At 39.0% G+C, this 19508-nt stretch overlaps 1 protein-coding gene and 1 long non-coding RNA gene across 6 annotated transcripts in view; one reads left to right on the top strand and one right to left on the bottom strand.

Annotated features, from left to right (window-relative positions):
• Nucleotides 1-1859, bottom strand: part of LOC112677191 (uncharacterized) — a 71701-nt gene extending 69842 nt beyond the window's left edge. The window contains exon 1 of the long non-coding RNA XR_003146893.3: nucleotides 1497-1859. This is a non-coding gene — a long non-coding RNA (uncharacterized LOC112677191). The remainder of the gene's footprint in view (nucleotides 1-1496) is intronic.
• NR6A1 (nuclear receptor subfamily 6 group A member 1) overlaps nucleotides 1-19508 on the top strand; it is a 222293-nt gene that overhangs the window by 110703 nt on the left and 92082 nt on the right. The window lies entirely within an intron of this gene.

Here is a 19508-nt window from a genome sequence, read left to right on the forward strand (position 1 = left end):
TCTCCCAAGTTTTAGTGTTTCTGTTGATAATATGGAAGTTTAGGGAAATGCTAAGTTTTCACCTAGAACGCTGTATTATTTTCTGTTAAAAGTTTTCTACCTTACATTAATTACGGCATAAAGTTCTCTTTATAGTATTCATACAAAAATGAGAAAGAAAGAGCTGTTTTTCCTAGGAAACCAACCCTTGAAAATGCTTTTTAACCAATGAAGGGAAAAAAAAAATATATATATATATATATTTAGTGCATTTTACTTATCTGCATTTTCCCCCAAAAGTCCAAATTTATACAAAGAAAAAGAAACAACTTCAAATGCAGCATATTAACCAAACAAGCCTTATTCAAATTAGGAACCAGTTTTAACATTTATAAGTATAGCAGAATCAGGATTTTTTAAAAATCAGATTTGGAAGCCAGACTCTAAGTTATAATTCTCATTTATCCTTTGAATATTATTATTTTATCTTTGTCTTGTATACCTGAAAAAATGTCGATAGGATAGATAGAAGGGCCCTGCTTTTTTTTTGCACTCCTTCCATATCGCAGGTACTATGGAACGGAGAGCCTTTTATGTTTCTTTTTGTCTTAAACTCAGACAGCTTTGTAAGCAGTAGTGTGTAGATTACAAGAGTTAGACAAAAGCAGGCGCGACTGAGAAGAGTTGGGGGGGGGGAGCTTGGGGCACTTCCTGTCACTCAACACATTCCAGATCACTAAAAAATTTCCACACCCTCTGCATTCCCTCTTGCCCACCCCAGATCCCAGTATTTTCTGATTCCATATGTTGTGGTATTTATCACACTTCTATCATTGGGCTCTGGCAAGACTGCTTCAGAGGAGATGCATTCCTTTAGATTGCACAAAGCATAGCTGGGAAAATGGCTGGCAGTTTCAGAATCTAGTCACGATCGCATGCATGAACACCTCACACATCCATGCCCCTTTCCCCCCCTTCCTGCCCCTGCAGCTGGCTGACCTGTCTCACCCACTGCTGGCCTATCGAACGGCCAGGACTGTCTGGTTTGGCTCATGCCTTTGTCCATGTCTGGCTTAGTTCCTCTCTGTCTACGCTTGCCACTACCCCCACCGCCCCAGGCAGAGCAAGTGTTTGGCCACACAAAACTACAGATAGAAAAGGTGGTAAAAACTTCAAACTTTTTTTCTCCAACAGTTTATTCTTTTGTGAATTTCTCCCTTTTTTTTAACTACTCTGTTTTAAGAAAACAAATACGAAATTAATTATCTAAAGGCAAAGAATGCAAAACAACCTTTGTGTTCCTTATAATAACTGACTTCATAACTCTCTCCAGCTGCGTTATGGGGTGTGTATAAAAAGCTTCTGTTCTGAGAACAAAGGAGCACGTGCAGAAATGAGTCTAAAAAACTCCATTGACAGTATTTCACTACACAAATTACTTAAAAGATTTTAGTTAAGCTTCTCAACAGATTCAATGTTAAAATGGTTTTTAGTTTAAAAAAAATGAAAGTGCTTACCCAGTAAAAGAACCGAAGTAGTCCTGAACTGTTACGTAAGACTTTTTACAGTTGGATCTTTGTCAAAAGGGGGTAGGGGTGAAGGGAGAAAGCAGCAACAACAATCAAAAAAGTTCGAGCTGCTGTGGCTAGAGGACAACTTCTGTGTTTCCAGATAGGATTCTTGCTGTAGAAATGGAACTTCCAGCCAGCACAGCATCCTGTCCCGGTAGAGAAATGAGTTTGTCAGTAAAAAAAATTAAATACTGGAACCCAGGCTAGACGAGGTATTGAACTGCGCCAGATTTCCTTGCAGCCCTGTCTGCTCAGCTCGCATTGAACTATATATGACCCAGATGATGGACAGAAGCACATTCAGTCATGTGCACTCTGGAAGAAAGCGGATTTGCTGGTCCCTGGCAATGCAGGGGTTTGTCTTCTGATTGGGCTGTGCCCTGATCAGTGAAATGTGAAGCCCTCACCATTCAGAGCCCGTAATTCAGGACTGGCAGTTTGAGTGTCTGGCTGCCTCTAGTTACTGAGAGAGACTTTGAAGGTGTTGCTTTTGTTTGGTGGCATTACCTACCCAGAGGTTGCTTTACACCTATGTACTAGTGTCAGGAGCAATGCGAGTCTTTCTGAAATGCAAGAAGGCAGCCAACTTTGCCTGAACCCTGTCATCTTATTGTTGATGAACTTGGCTCTAACTTAAACCAATTATTTGCTGATAGAATTGTGATCCTGACCAAGGGCTCGTGTCCACACCACGCCCTGGCCTTTATTCTAGGGTTTGGTAAGGTAAAAATAAAGGTGGCATTTGACTTCCTAGATGATATAAATTGGTCTTACTGAAAATTGGATGGATGGATAGCAGAGAAGATGGATAGTTTTGGGTTTTGGAGTCTTTGAACATACTATACTAGGAAGGAGGTTTATCTCCTATGATCCTCTTTGTGAAGCTGTCACTCTTATTCCAGTCCTTAGTCACATAGGGGACTGCTGGAGGGAAGCTACCAAAGTGTAGACCTGCTTGGGCTGCAGCATAGCCTTTAATCATGCAAGATAGCCAGAATCTACTCTCTCTAGTCTTTCTGAACTAGGGTCATTGGGATTTTTTTCCCATCTTTCTGGGCCACTAGGAAACCAGGTCATTATACAGTACTGTCAGTTGTGACATTCTCGTTTAGAATATAAAAGTTGCTTTGTTTAATGAAAATTAACACTTTTTTTTTTTTTTTTAATTTCAGGCAGTAAAGTATTATGAGACATTGGTACTTATATATGAAATCCACTCCACATGGGCCAGTTAGGAATGAATTTATATAATCCTAATCTGGCTTTTGGACATACAAATACTTTGATATATTTTTTTGTTTCTTATACTTGTAGAAATAAACCTGTAGTCACTGTATAGCAGCTATGTATTCTGCTGTAAATTTTGAGTTTGGATGTTTGGGTAGTTGTGATTTCGTAGATGTTGACTACATTACATAGGGTCCTATGTTTGAGGATTGCCCCAGATTTCTTGTCATGTGTTAACCTGGGGAAAGCTGGCTTGAAATGCTACTAAATATAAGAATGATCAAAGTGGGGGGGGATCCCTGGGTGGCTCAGCGGTTTGGCGCCTGCCTTAGGCCCAGGGCGTGTTCCTGGAGTCCAGGGATTGAGTCCTGCGTTGGGCTCCCTGCAGGGAGCCTGCTTCTCCCTCTGCCTGTGTCTCTGCCTCTCTGTGTGTCTCTCATGAATAAATAAAATCTTAAAAAAAAAAAAAAGAATGATCAGAGAACAGGGGGTGCATGCTCTCTCTCTTTCTATAACTCATAGGAAAATTATTCTTTTTTAAATTGTAAAATATACATAACTTTTACCATTTTAACCGTTTTTAACTTTATAGTTGTATAGTATTAAGTATATTCACATTGTTGTACCATTATCATCATCTGTTACCAGAACTTTTTCATCTTTTTCCCCAATTGAAACTCTTTATATAACACTTAACTTCCTCCTTCCCCCCAGCTCCTGGCAACCATGTTTCTACTTTCCGTCTCTATGGATTTGACTACTCAAAATACTTCATATAAGCAGAATCATAGTCTTTTTGTGACTGCCTTACTTCACTTTGCATAATGTCTACTATGCTCATCCATGTTATTGCAGGTATCAGAATTTCCTTCCTCTTAAAGACTGAATAATATTCCACTGTATGTATGTACGTGTGTGTATATATATGTATATATACATATATATATCACATTTTATTTATCCTTTCATCTGTCAATGGACACTAGTTGCTTCTACCTTTTGGCTGTTAAGGCATTTTGACCATTCTTCTTACAGTCTTGTGAGGGCATCTTTATAGAGCTGCCCTGACCCATCTTAGAAGCCATTCCATTTTATAAATTGGAAGGGTTTTGATATACCTATCAACTCTAGACACAAACCAGGCCCTAATACTAGATTTGCAAGAGAGGAGCAGATTCATTTCAGCCTTTCTGGATGAGATAATACATACTACCCTCCTACTAGTTCTTTTATACTTACTTTTTATGGGTTTATCTTTCCTGTTACACTGTTGGTTCTTCGTGGGCAGGGACTGCAGCTAATTCTTCTTGAATTGTGCCTGTGCCCCAGTATAGACACAAAATAACAAAGTAGACATTACTATTAGTTGGAAAAAAGATAAATGAATGAAATAATAATAAATGTTAATTTTTACTGGCTTTTATTATGTACCGGACACTGTGACAGGTATTTTATATACATAAGCTTATTTGATCTTCAAAATAACCCTGTGGTATAAGCCCCATTACCTTCATTTAACAGATAAAGGAGTTTGCCTAAGGTCTCACAGCATATAAAAGATATAATGAGGATTTGAACCCTTGTCTCTTTCAGCTCCAGATCCATAATGCTAGGGGCAGATTTCATAGGTGGTGATCAGTGGGGTTTAGCCTAAGCATTGATTCCAAGTCAAATATTCTTTCACTGGGTATCAGAAGCTACAGCCTTATGTAGATGTAATTCATGAGTAGATACTCCGAGGAAAGCTCAACATACTAGTAACTTGGACCTTTTATAGATTTTTAGCCGAACAACTTCTTGTTGAACTCGATTCACAGATATTCCTTTGTATGCAGATTCTTTCTCATGTTATTTTGAAAGTGCCATTAAATAGAATGCACTAGAATGAATTTATCCAAGTTCTTCATTTTTCATTTGGCAGATAGGTATCCATATACCATATGTTTATGGTGTATATGTGTTATATGTATATAGGTGAGTAAAATCTAGGTGCTAAGGAGAGCTCAAGAACAAAACAAAACATTCTTATGGAACTTATATTCTAGTGAGAAAACAAAAAATAGGTTAAAGTAAAATGAAGTAAAAGCATGCTGTGAAGAAAATAATCTGAAATTGACCAGTTAAAAGGAACTTTCTCAGTATTTTTAAATAAGGTTGTATCCAGATGTTCTGATTCTAATAAGGTTATTTGCTAATATTTGGCCCACTTTTTTTTCAACTTCTCAAATACTCTGAAAAATATAGAAGATAACATTCCCCACCTGATAGTCTCATTTTATAGGTCAGTGACTTTCAGGTTTTATTTACTATTACCCACTGAAAGAAAGATTTTATGTTGCAATTTATTATACATATGTTTGTGTGTATATATCTACATATCAATAAATATGTACCTGAAACCACTTTCATGAAATAGTACTTGTCTTTATTACATATAGTGTCATCTGATATTTTTCTTTTATTTTTTTACTTTAAAAGAAATGTTATTTGCAAGCCACTAACTTGGTTTTACAACCCACAGAAGGGGCATCCTGAACTTTGAAAAATAGTATATAGATGAGCAAACTGAAACTCTGAGAAGTTATGATTTGTCCAGTGTCACATAGCAAGGAAGTGGCAAAGCTAGGACTTGAATCAAAGCTTGATTCCAAAGCCCTTATTTGTCCTACTACATTATATAGCTTCCCTAGTGATGCTAACCTTTAATGAAACTGAACAACAACAACAAACCACAAATAACCTTTAATAATCATTACATAAAATGTAAATTTCCCAAAACAGAGGCTACAGGAAGGAGCAAAAATGGTCTTCCTTTGATCTGATCTGTCCATATGTTGGACAGAATACAGTTGATAGTACTCATTAGTTATGCTGGGAACCCATAGATTCCCAAAGCATTTGTATCTCATTATGCAGTCTAGCCCTGAGCTAACCATGGTTCTTAAAATAATAGCTATGATAAGACCTAGCTTCTGAATGTGAGAGTATGGCTTTCAAAAGTGACGTGTTATAGTGTGACTTGGAGTCAGGACTCATATATGGGAAAAGATATCTAGAGTTTGAGTTCAACCCTGCTCTCTCTGACCTGGCTGTGGTACTGGTTAATTTTGTGGAAAGGAAAAATCGTGCCCTCCTTTCTCCCTAGAGCACAAGGCTGTATTGAAGGGAGAAGGAAAGGAAATTAATGACTTCTGTCTACTATGAGCCATGCACTGTACTCTAGGCACTTCTGACATGGGTTTTTAATTCTCACAACAGTTTTGTGAGGGGGATGCTATGTTCTCTATTTTGCAGAGAAGAAATTATTTTATTTTATTTATTTATTTTTTTTTTTTTTTAATTTATTCATGAGAGACACAGAGAGGGAGAGAGGCAGAGACGCAGGCAGAGGGAGAAGCAGGCTCCATGCAGAAAGCTGGATGTGGGACTCAATCCTAGGACTCCAGGATCACGCCCTGGGCCAAAGGCAGGTGCTAAACTGCTGAGTCACCCAGGGATCCCCAGAAGAAATGATTCTTAGAATCCCAGTCAGGTAGTAACTGAGGCTGGTACCGGAACTCTACTATACCTGAACTTTAAAAATCATACCCTTCACCTTAGAGCTAAGTTAGAGCTCCAAGCAAATGAGACCGTGTAGACAAGATATTCCAAGAGTTTGGAAATGAAGAGTTATGTCATAAGATGGAAGTCTATGAAAACTAATAGTGTAGAAATAGAGCTGCTTTCTTACTCCTGTGCAATGTGGGGTGTACCTTGCTAGCTTTTAGTCTTCATGCAGGGGCTTTTCAATGAAAAACAGTTGTTTAATCTTCTGGTTTCCATTATTAACCAGCAGAGTTGTTTTCTTCTCCTTTTTCTGCCATGACTTAGACATTGTTTTGTTTTTCCTTTTTGGGCTTAAATTAGATTGGCTCTTCAAGGCTTCTGGATCTCCTTATTTCTTGAGTAGGCAAAAATAGTCAGGTGCTAGTGTCTGCTAGGGAAAAGGATAAAGTAACATAACATGGGCAGGATTGGATTTCAGGCACAGGCCATAAACCACTTCTCCAATGGCTGCAGGAATATGCTAATTTTTTTTGTGAAAAAGAGACTGTGACCCACTGTTAATCATTTGACTGTATAATTAAAGCCAAGGGTTTTGGATAATTTCCTCAGATATATATATTGGAAGGCCCATTTTTTTCTCTTCCATTTTGTCTTCCCACAGATCACATTAAGGGTAAAGATGGCAAAGTAGATAAGGCAAAAAGAGACAAGAACCACCATGGGCCAAACCCCATGGTAGGTGCTTTGTAAAACTGTTACTTTGAATTCTTACAATGTTCTTATTGGTATTGCCATTTCCTCTTTAAAAAAAAAAAAGATTTTTTAAAAAGAATTTTAATTTCTTTATTCATGAGAGACACACAGAGAGAGGCAGAGACATGGGCAGAGGGAGAAGCAGGCTCCCTGGGGGAGCCCGATGCAGGACTTGATCCTAGGACCCTGGGATCACGACCTGGGCCAAAGACAGACCAGAGCCTATCCCAGGACCCCAAGATCATGACCTGAGCCAAGCATATGCTTAGTCCACTGAGCCACCCAGGTACCCTAACCCCCCACCCCCACCCCTCGCTGCCCATTTTCTCTTTTATATAAATGAGGAAACTGGAGTTTGGAGAGGATAAGTAACTTTTTCAAGATTCAGAAGGTAGAACCAGTAATCTAACTCAGATTTTTTTATGGGTTTTGTTTTTATGGCTCCAGAGCCCTCTCTCTTTTCTCTCTTTCTCTCTTTTTAAAAATATTTTATTTATTTATTTGACAGCACAAGCAGGGGAAGAAGCAGGCTTTAGGAGATGTAGGGCTGATGTAGGGCTCCATCCCAGGGTCCCGGGCTCATGACCTTAGCCAAAGGCAGAGGCTTAAACTAATCAACTGAGCTACCCAGGTGCTCAAAGCTCTCGCTTTTTCTTATCTATTTACTGTCTTCACTAAAGTACTTCCATTTTCTCTCAGGGGCATTGCCAGAGTTCAGAGAATGTTGGTAGTGATTTTATCTCCTAGAACAGACTCTTTCAGAGTGGGGTTATGGTAACTTTATCATTTAAAATTCAGGCCATCACGGTGTGCCTGAGTGGTTCAGTTGGTTAAGCATCCAACTTTTGATTTCAGTTCAAGTCATAATCTCAAGGTCGTGATCTCAGAGATGTGAACCTGAGATCAAGCCCTGCCTTGGGCTGCGTTTTGTATAAGCAGGTATATAGCCTGCTTAAGAGGTATATGCTTAAGCAGGTGTATAGCCTGCTTAAGATTCTCATTCTCTGTCTCCCTCTACCTCTCCCTCCTCTGAAAAAATTCAGGCCATCAAAATCTTCAGGAGCTGATTATAGCATGAACCATTGAGACCACTTTGGTCTGACTTCCCATTTGTATTGCCTTCTACTAGGCCTCCCTGAGCAGCTCTGTTAACCTTTTATATAAAGATCTTGTCCAGGAGATACATAACACCAAAATAAACACACTTTGTAAAAGGTTACATGTTCACCATTCCTATTAAAATCACAAGTGCCCATTGAGTAAGATGGCAGAGATTAATTTAAGCAATTTTTAGGGAGTCTTTTTTAACTTACACATTTCTGAATAGTTTTCTTCTTGGTAAAAATTGTAACCTCTCATTTTTCTCTAGGCTTGTAAAGACAATTAACTAATACTTGAAAACTTAGAAAATTGGTATTTTTTTCTTTCATAAGTATTTTATTTAGTACATTTTATTCTTTAGAGCAGTTTTGGATTCATTTCAAAATTGAATGTAAAGTACAGAGTTCTTATATACCCTCTGTCCCCAATGTGCATAACCTTCCCCATGTCAACATCAAGCACCAGAGTGCTACAGTTGTTAGAAGTGACAAACCTGGGATCCCTGGGTGGCTCAGCAGTTTGGCGCCTGCCCTCGGCCCAGGGTGTGATCTTGGAGACCTGGGATCGAGTCCCACATCGGGCTCCCAGCATGGAGCCTGCTTCTTCTCCCTCTGCCTCTGTCTCTGCCTCACTCTCTATCTGTGTCTCTCATGAGTAAATGAATAAAATCTTTAAAAAAAAAAAAAAAAACTGACAAACCTGTACTGACTGACACATCATTATCACCCAAAATCCATAGTTTAGTTTAGGGTTCACTCTTGGTGTTGTACATTCTGTGGATTTTAACAAATGTTTAATGACATGTGTTACCATTGCAGTATTGTGCAAAATTGTTTCATTGCCTTAAAAATGCTCTGTGTTCTGCCTTTTCATTCCTCCCTCCCTCCTAACAACTGGCAACCACTAATATTTTTACTGACTCCATAGTTTTGTCTTTTCCAAATGCCATACATTTGGAATCATACAGTAAGTGTGTGACTTTTTTTGATTGGCTTCTTTGATTTACTGATAAGCATTTAAGCTTTTTTCCATGTCTTTTTATGGCTTGATAGCTTATTTATTTTTAGCAATGGATAATATTCCATTGTCTAGATATACCAGCTTATCCATTTACCTACTAAAAGCCATCTTGATTACCATCTTGATTACTTCCAAGTTTTGGCAGTTATGAATAAAGCTGCTGTGAGATCCCTGGGTGGCTCCCAGGGCACTAATCCCAGCGGTTTAATGCCTGCCTTTGGCCCAGGGCGTGATCCTGGAGTCCCGGAATCAAGTCCCACATGGGGTTCCCTGCATGGAGCCTGCTTCTCCCTCTGCCTGTGTCTCTGCCTCTCTTTCTCTCTCTCTCTCTCTCTCTGTGTGTGTGTGTGTCTCTCATATGTTATGTTATGTATATATGTATAAATAAATATATATATAAGTATATATGTATAAATCTATATATTATGTTGGTCTGTTTTTGGGCTTTCTCTTCTGTTCCATTATCTATTTGTCTATTCTTTTCCCAATATCACACTGCCTTAATTACTGGATCTTTGTGGTAATTCTTGAAATCAGATAGTGCTGTCTTCTGACTTTGTTCTTCTTCAATATTGGTAGTGTTGGCTATTCTGGGTCTTTTGCATTTCTTTATCAACTTTAGAATCAGTTTGTCAATACCCACAAAATACTTTGCTGGGTTTTTTTTCTTTAAGATTTCTTTACCTATTTTTTTTTAAGATTTTATTTATTTATTCATGAGAGACACACACAGAGAGAGAGAGAGGCAGAGACACAGGCAGAGGGAGAAGCAGGCTCCATGCAGGGAGCCCGATATGGGACTCAATCCCGGGACTCGAGGATCATGCCCTGGGCCGAAAGCAGGCATTAAACCGCTGAGCCACCCAGGGATCCTCTTCTTTACCTATTTTAGAGAGAAAGAGTGGAGGAAGGAGCAGAGGGAGAACATCCCCAAGCAGACTTTCCTGCTAAGTGCAGAGCCTCATTCAGGGCTCAGACCCTCATGAGATCATGACCTGAGCCGAAACCAAGAATTGGACACTCAACCGACTGAGCCACCCTGGCACCCCTTTATGGGGTTTTGGTTGGGATTATGTTAATTTATAAATCAAGGTGGGAAGAACTGGCGTCTTCACAATATTGACCCCTGTTATCCGTAAACATAGAGTATCTATGTTTATCTATATCTATCCTGGATCTTGTACATATTTTATTAGATTTAATGCCTAAGTATTTCATTTGGGACGGGGTGCTAATATAAATGGCAATGTATGTTTAATTTCAAATACCACTTGTTCGGTGCTGGTATATAGGAAAGCAGTTGTCCTATTTATTAACCTTGTATCCTACAACCTTGCTAACATATCACTGCTTTTAGTTCAAGGAGTTTTGGGTTTTGTTTAGATGTGTGTGTGTGTGTGTGTGTGTGTGTGTGTGTGTGTGTGTGTGGACTTTTTCCAGATTTTCTACATAGACTGTGAACAAAGACAGTTTTATTTCTTCCTTCCCAGTCTGTATATCTTTTATTTCCTTTTCTAGTCTTATGTTAGCTGGGACTTCCAGAACAATGTTGAAAAGCAGTGGCGAGGGGATCCCTGAGTGGTTCAGTGGTTTAGCACCTGCCATTGGCCCAGGGCGTGATCCTGGAGTCCCAGGATCGAGTCCCGCGTCAGGCTCCCTGCATGGAGCCTGCTTTTCCCTCTGCCTGTGTCTCTGCCTCTCTCTCCCTCTCTCTGTGTATCTCATGAATAAATAAATATAATCTTAAAAAAGAAAAGAAAAGCAGTGGCGAGGAGATACATCCTCATTATTTCTGATCCTAGCAGGAAAGCTTTGAGTTTCTTTAAGTATGATGTTAGCTGTAGATTTTCTTTATCAAATTGAGGAAGTTCCCCCCAATTCCTAATTTGTTGAGAAGTTTTAGTTGAACAGGTATTTGATTTTGTCATGCTTTTTCTGCATCTATTGATATGATCAAATGATTTTCTTCTTTAAAGCCTCTTGATGTGATAAGAGTACATTAATTGATTTTTAAATGTTGAACCAGCCTTACATACCTGGCATAAACCCTACTTGGTTGTGATGTACAAACCTTCTTTACATTGTTGGATTCCAGTTGCTAATATTTTGTTGAGTTTTGCATCTATATTTATAAGAGATCCTGGTTTGAAGTTTTCTTTTCTTGTAAGGTCTTGGTCTGTTTTGGTTATTGGCATAATGCTGGCCTCATATAATAAGAGCTATTCCTTCTGCTTCTAAATTTCTTGTATATTCTTGAAGAGATTATAGAGAATAATTTCTTAAGTGAACCCATATGGACTTGGTACTTTTTGGTAGGGGGAAGATTATTAAATATTGACTCAATTTCTTTAATAAAGGCCTATTGAGATTGTCTGTTGCTTCTTGTGTTGGTTTTGGCAGAGTATATCTTCAAGGAATTGGTCCATTTCACTAGATTATCAAATTTGTGTGCATAGGATTGTTCATAATATTTCTTTATTATCTTTCTGATGTCCATGAGATGTGTATTGTGTTATATTCTCTTTCATTTATATTAGTAATTTGAGTCTTCTAGCTGGTAAAACATTTAAGAATAAGAAAAATAGGGGTGCTTAGGTGGATCAGTTAGGTGTCTGAATCTTGATCTCAGCTCAGGTCTTGATCTCAGGGTTGTGAGTTTAAGCTCTGCATTGCACTCCGTGCACAGCCTACTTAAAAAAGAGAGGGCAGCACGAGTGGCTCAGCGGTTTAGTGCCGCCTTCGGCCCAGGGTGTGATCCTGGAGACGCAGGATCAAGTCCCACGTCAGGCTCCCTGCATGGAGCCTGCTTCTCCTCCCTCTGCCTGTGTCTCTGCCCCTCTCTTTTTCTCTCTCTCTGTCTCTCATGAATAAATAAATAAAATCTTTTAAAAAAGAGAGAAAATAAAAACAAGGTTTTATTTCACCTTCACTATTCATTTTCCAATGTTCTTCCTTTCTTTACATAGATCTGAGTTTCTGACCTGTATTTTCCTTCCCTCTGAAGAACGTCTTTTAACATTTCTTGCTGGGCAGGTCTACAGGCAACAAATCAGCTCATTTTTGTTTGTCTGAGAAAGTCTTTATTTTTCTTTCACTTTTGAAGGGTAATTTTACAGGATAGAGAATTCTAGGTTGAGGGATTTATTTCTCTCAGCACTTTTAAGAATCTCACTCTATTCCCTTCTTGCTTGCATGGCTCTGAGGTTAATTCATTTTTTTAAAGATTTTATTTATTCATGAGAGACAGAGAGAGGCAGAGACACAGGCAGAGGGAGAGGCAGGCTCCATGCAGGGAACCCAGTATGGACTCGATCTTTGGAGTCCAGGATCACACCCTGAGCCGAGGGCAGACACTCAACCACTGAGCTATCCAGGCATTCCTCTGAGGTTAATTCAGATGTAATTCTTATTTTTATTTGTTCATCAATAAGTTGTTTCTTCCCGGGGATCCCTGGGTGGCTCAGCGGTTTAGCGCCTGCCTTTGGCCCAGGGCGGGATCGAGTCCCTAGGCGGGCTCCCTGCATGGAGCCTGCTTCTCCCTCTGCCTGTGTCTCTGCCTCTCTTTCTGTGCCTATGATGAATAAATAAAATCTTAAAAAAAAAAAAGTTTCTTCCCTCTGGCTTCACTCAAGATTTTTTCATTATCTTTAATTTTTGAAGTTTGAATATAATATCCCTAGGGGGGTTTTTGTTTGTTTGTTTTTGCACTTATCCTGCTTGGTGTTCTCTGAGCTTCTTAGATCTGTAGTTTGGTATCTGACATTAATTTGTGGAAATTCTCAATCATTACTGCTTTAAATATTGCTTCTGTTCCTTTCTCTCTTTTCCTTCTAGTAGTCCCACTGCATTTATGTTCTACCTTTTGTTGTTGTCCCACAGTTCTTGGATATTCTTTTTTGTTTGTTTGCTTCAGTCTTTTTTCTCTTTGTTTTTCAGTTTTGGAAGTTTCTATTATCATAACTTAAAACTTTCTTTAGCCATTCCCAGTCAGCGTAATGCTGCACAGCTACAAGGATCACATTTTCTGAATCCCAAATTGTGACAACAGATCTCCTATAAGGATTTTTTTAAAGATTTATTTATTTATTCATGAGAGACACAGAGAGAGGCCGGGGGGAGGGAGAGAGAGAGAGAGGCAGAGACATAGGCAGAAGGAGAAGCAGGCTCCTCACAGGGAACCCGATCTGGGACTTGATTCCGGATACTGGGATCAGGCCCTGAGCTAAAGGCAGAGGCTCAACTGCTGAGCCACCTAGGCATCCCTTTTTTTTTTTTTTTTAACTTTTATTTTTATTTTTTATTTTATTTTTTTTAAACTTTTTTTTTTAAAGATTTTATTTATTTATTTATTCATGATAATCACAGAAAGAGAGAGAGAGAGAGAGAGAGAGAGAGGCAGCGACACAGGCAGAGGGAGAAGCAGGCTCCATGCAGGGAGCCCGATGTGGGACTCGATCCCGGGTCTCCAGGATCGCGCCCTGGGCCAAAGGCAGGCGCCAAACCGCTGCGCCACCCAGGGATCCCTTTTTTTAACTTTTAAATAGACTTTTTTGAGAGCAATTTTAGGGTTTTAGGTTTATAGCAAAACTGAACAGTACAGTGAATTCCCATAAACCCTTTCCCTCAACCTCTTCTCATTAATATTCCACACACTGGTGTAATACATTTGTTATGGTCAGTGACCCTACATTGACCCAATATTACCACCCAAAATTCATAGTTTATATTAGGATTCACTCTTGATGTTTTTACATTCTGTGGGTTTTGACAAATGTATCATGATTCAAGTGAACTTTTTATTTTAAGAGATTTATTTTGAATTCCTGAATATTGGAATTTAGAAAACATTGGTTTGTGGAAACCACAGAACAGAATATTTTTGGAAAATCCTGAGTACAGTTATTGTATGTGTAGATGCCTCAGATGAGCTCCAATGCCTATCTGTTTTGGCTGGTGTTTTGAGAGGCTTTGATACAGACTCCATAGCAGGTGAGGAGCACGCATATAGTCTTGTTTGCTCAGGTGGCTTGGCAAAAGCTGCAGGAACTGCCATGGGGGGCTAGGAAGGACCTGGGGACTATAGAGTCAGATCTGGCTTCTCCTAAAGGTATCATGCAGCTGGAATGTGAACATACATCAGTTTGAATTCCATTTCTTTTTCTTTCACTAGTGTCTTAAAATATGTGGCACATATTAAAAGCTCAGAAATTGGTTTAATCTTCAAAATTATTGGTACATAACCTATTTTTCAGTTTTCTAGCAAAAGGATGGAAAACTAAAAGAGAGTCCAATCTGTACAAATCTATAGTGATTTTTTGTCTTACCTGCTTTTTTTTTCCTTTGGAAGAATTACAGTGTAATTCTTTCTGAAGATAGAATATCTTTTTTTCTGATCTTAAAGGCAATATATAGTCATTGTCAAACATTTCTTTTAAGTTTATCCTGAGAGCTTTGCAGTTAAGGCATGTGATTAGTACTCACTTTGGAACTATTAGATAAAACTGGAGACATAGAGTGATTTTGATATTTGATACATACACCTGCACTGACCCTTCTCATTGACTACAGGCCAGAATTCTTTTTTTGAGAGAGAGAGAAAGAGCACGCATGTGCACACACAGACTTGTGCGGGGTGGAGGCTTGGGGGGCAGAGGGAGAGGGAGAGAATCTTAAATAGGCTCCATGCCCAGTGTGGAGCCTGATGTGGGGCTCAGTCTTTCGACCTGAGATCATGACATGAGCCAAAATCAAGGGTGGACGCTTAATGCACTGAGCCACCCAGGTGCCCCTGGGCCAGAATTCTTAATACCTTTCAGATATTTGCTTGCCCCTCTGGTTCCTCAAACCTGCATGTTCTCCTGTTGTTCTTATTTCTTTTGGTGGCATAAATCACATTGAATTAAAGCTGTGGTCACCTCTGCTACCACCTTTTTCATGGCCTCCATATCCAGTCAGCCAGCCAATTTGGTCATCTCAGTCTTTGTCTTTTATATGTATGCTTTCATCATTATGTGACCACCTTCTCTTCCTTTCCTTCCCTGCAACCATTTTTTAAAGCTTATATTTACTTACCAGTTTACGTATCAGAAACTATGACAAATGGTTCTCAACTGGAATTTGTTTGGTAGTGTCTGGAGACATTTTACTTAAGATACTGTATGTGTGTATATTGTATTTGTGCATTAAAAAAAATTGGGTAATTGCTTTACATCACTGAAAGGGCTAAATGTGAGATCTGGTTCTATTGGTAACTAGCTGTGAGACCTTGAGCAAGTAACCTAACTTCATTAAGTCTATTGTTTCACCTGTAAAATTATTTTTACAGGTTTTTGGAATTCAGTGATAGCTTACACGTAAAGTGCTTAACACAGGGCCTGGCACAATGTTGAGTGGGCAATGAATGCTAGTCTGTTATTAGACCCTATTATTGTTATTTCACTACTTCTTTAATTCACACCTCTGTATCTCTAATAATATATGTGCTCTGGAGTCACAATTCTTGCATTTAAGTCCTGGCTCTACCACTTCCTAGTTGTGTAAACTTAAACCACCTAGGCATTGTGTGCTTCACTTTCAATATCTAAATAAAGTAAAACTTGCACCATAGGGCTCATTTCAGTATTAAATGATAATATAAATAAAACACCTAGACTAGGTCTGGCCCATGATTAATGCTCACTTATGTTAGCTCATTATTACCACTCTTCTAACATTTAATACTTCTTACCAGTGTTACACTCATTTGTATACTTGTAGCTCCCTTATCTGAAAGGTAGTTCCTTGAAGAGAAGGATTATAAAATATTCACTTCTGGCCAGAACAGTATTTTAAACTTAGCTGTAACGTCATTATATTTTACTTGATAAAGGACTTTCAGAGACATCACTTCATTTGGGCCTCACAAAAACTCAGTGAGTTAGGTAGACAGAATGCTAGCTAAGTATGTACATAACTAGGAAAGAAAAGGGGAGGCTTGGGGCCTCTCATGCTCTAAGCATCGAGTCCTTCCTTTATGTTATTCTATGTAATTTTCATAGCTATCCTGAAAGGTAGTGTTTATTAATACATTGTAAATATAAGGAAGTTAATGTCTCAGTAACGTGACTAAAAACTCAACCAGCTAATAAGCTTCAGAGCCAGGACGTGTTGCCACAAAGCCTTGTTTTTCGTTACTGAATTTTCATGGCCAGGTGTCAAATTTGGTGGTATCTAAACCACAATCTCATTCAGATCCCTTCTCTGTTTTGGGAAGCCTAGCTACCTTGCCTCCTGAAAGCTATTGATGTTGAAAGCTGAAGTAATGTCAGGAGAGAGAAAACCTTCAGACAACGACCATTGGAAAAATTAATCTTAATTATCCCTGTATTTTAAAGACCATTAAAAAAGAGTAGATGAATGTACTCAGTTTGATGCCAATGATTTCAAAGGCTCCGTGAACATTTTTATACCACTCGGTTTGCTGTAGAACCACCTGAGAATGTTCTGAAATTTATACATAATAACCTGTAGTATGTTGGAAAGAGCCCTAGGTTGTTTGAAGTCAGAAGACCTAGAGTTGGATCCCTTTTTGCTGAGATTTTGTGTAGTCTTTGAATCCAAACAGATCTGATTTGAGAAAGTTAACCTCTCTTGAGCCTTTCTTTTATATGTGTACAATTAGGAGAAAAATACCCATATAGAAGAGTTTTGAACATTAAATGCAGTGAACTAACTATAAGACATATAAGACACCATACCTACTACATAGTAGGTATATAATTAAGTAAGCCATGATAATAATAAATATATGTTATTAACTACACAAAGAAGTTTAACTGTTTAGCTTGGTTTATATGACCTTTCCTGGTCTGGCCTTCCTCAGCATCCTGTTATCTCTTCTCCAGCCACTCACTACTGTGTCTTAAACTCTAGCTGCACAAAATTACTCATGTTTTCAAAACAACCAGTGCTTGTATGCTGCTATATCTTTGTACATGCTACTGCTTTTGCCTAGAATGTACTTTCTACTCCCTCCCCCTTCTCTATTAGAAGTCTACTTCTTCAAAACTAAGCTCAGTGCCACTTCTGATTGTTAAGTTCTACCAGATGTCTCCTCACTCCTACAGATTTATCACTACTTCTTGTTAGTTTCCATTAGCACCTTGTTTGTGCTTTTCTTGTGACACTGTAGATCATTTCTAGGTCTGTCTCCCCCATTGTCTCTGGAAGACAGTGACTTTATCTTAGTATTTTTTTAGAATTCTGAGGTAGCAGAGTGTATGACTGTATCCCACTTGGGGCTTCCCTTTCAGTTTGAATTCTAAAGGTAAAAAATGTGATGGTGCTTCTCTTTGTTTTAAAACTCTCCGAGGTGTAGGCAGTCCACATAGAGGTTAATCTCATTGCTCAGATTTGGATATCACCATGTGTGCGATTTCTTTAATCCTCCTCTAGCTATCAAAATGGATTTAGCAGTTGGCATCCTCTTTTTTCTGTCTGGGGCAATTGGAGCTTTGTAGAATTTGGCCTAGGGGATCAGTGACCTTGCCTCCCTGATTTAGGATGATCCTGGGGCATAGGACTGGATGTCATTGAGGACCTAGCATGGCCTCAGTGTGGGCAGTGACAGTACTGGGGGTCCTGCTTATGTTTATTCAGGAGACTGGGTATTACTTTCAGTCCCTGATTTAATTTTCTGTGACACATTGAGTCTATGTTTTAGCCTACAGAACACTTACAGCTGTGTCCTAATTCTCCCCACTTTACCCCTTCCCTACCTTGTGATCTTCACATCACTACCTTTTAAGGCATTGCTATTCTTGGCTGATTGTCTTGCATTGAAAGTCATCATAGCACAGCGGAAAAGACAGCTCTGAATCATCCATGTAAATGGCAAAAATCACCACTAGAAAGGAGCTGAGAGCAAGGACGGGTTGGGATCAGTGGTAGGCAAGGCCATCTGTTCTTGGGACTCACTGGTGCTTCTCTGCCAAGTGGGAGAGAGATCTTAATGAATAGGAACAGAGTTGCATAATTTGTATAATGACCAGTCTGAAGAACAATAATTATAATGATAGCAACAACCATTTTCTGAGGGCCTCCTCAGGATGCTAGGTACTAGAGGCACCGAAATAGATTGGATAAGGTACTGGTTCTAAAGAAATTTGCAATCTAGTAGGGGAGATAGATTCATAACATTAGTTGTCATATTACAGCAAAATCAGCTTAGTGATTTTGAGAAGTATAGGATGCCATGAACAGCAGGGAAAAATGTGTCTGAGACTTATGAAGCAGAAAAGTCTAGGCCATTTTTTAGAAAGATATCCTGTGTTTGACTTTTTTTGTGGGTAGTTTGGTCTTTTCCCACCCTCATAATGTGCATAGTTTGAACCCCACCGCACCCCCCAGCCAAGTTAGGTCTCTTCATTGTTAAACATACCTCTTGCCCTTATCATAGTTATCACACTTATCACAATTAACATTAAATATTTCTTTACAGAAATATTGTGCCTTCTACTAACCTGTAAGGGTAGAGACTATGCCAGTCTTATTTGCGTTGAATACCTATCATGAGGATTGTAGGTACCTAATAAATATTTGTTGAATGAGTGATTGAATCATCATGCTCATCAAGTCCTTGGATTTTCCCAACAATGTATAGTGTGTCTGAGGTTTAGGAAGGAACAAGCCTATAATTTTGAGGGAGAAACATCCCACACCGGGTTAATTTTCCTCAAAGTGACATTGTTAGGTGGCCAAATCTGGTTCTTTTGCAGGGAAATCCCTTAGGTTCTGAGCCACAGTGCAAAATAGATGACTCTGACACTAGGCTTTCTTTCTCTTGCATTTTCTGCTTTGTCAGTTTTTGACTAATGATGCAGTATTCCCTGAAAAAATCCACAGGAAACAAACAAAAGAAATAAGTGCTAAAAATGGCTGACATAGTATTTTGATTCCCAATATCTCACCCAATAGCTAGCTCCTCACTCAAACTCAGTATGTGATTGTTTTTCTTTGAAACTGACAACTTTGCAAAGGCATTGGAGTAAGCTAGGTATTTCTCTAGGTTTACTCAGCATGTACTGAGTACCAGATATGAGGCTGAAACTTTTTACATTCTTTCTACTGAATTTCAGGGATTAGGGTTTGGAATTGACCTGGGCAGGATCTGCCCTTGCCTTGAGGAGATGCAGGTGAGACTTTTGTCAGGTGTGTAGCTGTCATCAGCTCACCATTCTATCCCTCATATCTAGAAAGGTGCCAGTTGTATAATAGCAGGTATTTAATTCAATAAGTATTTGAGTGAATGCATTTGTAGCTTATGTAGCACAC

This window comes from Canis lupus, chromosome 9, assembly GCF_003254725.2.
Source record: "Canis lupus dingo isolate Sandy chromosome 9, ASM325472v2, whole genome shotgun sequence".
Taxonomy (NCBI): Eukaryota; Metazoa; Chordata; class Mammalia; order Carnivora; family Canidae; genus Canis; species Canis lupus.